Source organism: Penaeus monodon, chromosome 20 (genome assembly GCF_015228065.2).
Source record: "Penaeus monodon isolate SGIC_2016 chromosome 20, NSTDA_Pmon_1, whole genome shotgun sequence".
Taxonomy (NCBI): Eukaryota; Metazoa; Arthropoda; class Malacostraca; order Decapoda; family Penaeidae; genus Penaeus; species Penaeus monodon.
Genome location: NC_051405.1, coordinates 19011455 through 19011870, shown reverse-complemented (window position 1 = coordinate 19011870; position 416 = coordinate 19011455). Strand labels below are relative to the sequence as shown.

At 36.3% G+C, this 416-nt stretch overlaps 1 pseudogene; it reads left to right on the top strand.

The window, feature by feature from the left end:
• LOC119585931 overlaps positions 1 to 416 on the top strand; it is a 20948-nt pseudogene that overhangs the window by 1108 nt on the left and 19424 nt on the right.

Here is a 416-nt window from a genome sequence, read left to right as displayed (position 1 = left end):
AATTACACTGGCAGTGGGCTAAGAATGGCACCTTGTATTTGTTCTGCCTGTAAAGGCACCAATGTCTAGATTCATAAGTCTACTGAGGCTAGGTCTGAAACATTCATTTTGATGTATGGCAAATTATGATTTTTTTTTTCTTTTGTTGCAAAAATACTAGGAATGTTTGTAGTAGACGATTATAGTTTGTAATGGAGTTAAGGTTTAACTTGTCAAAGGATTCTAATAAGTTGTTTGACAGAGAATGAAAGAGTGGATAACTAGCAAGTATTCATATAAGTTGTGCATACTAGCAACTTGAAGAGGAAAAAGGGCTCCTGTGGTGTGATAAAACCAACAGAAGAATGTAATGGTTTGAGTAGATTTAACCGGATTTTGTATATTACTGTGTGGTGGGGAGGGAGCATGCTTGTTCC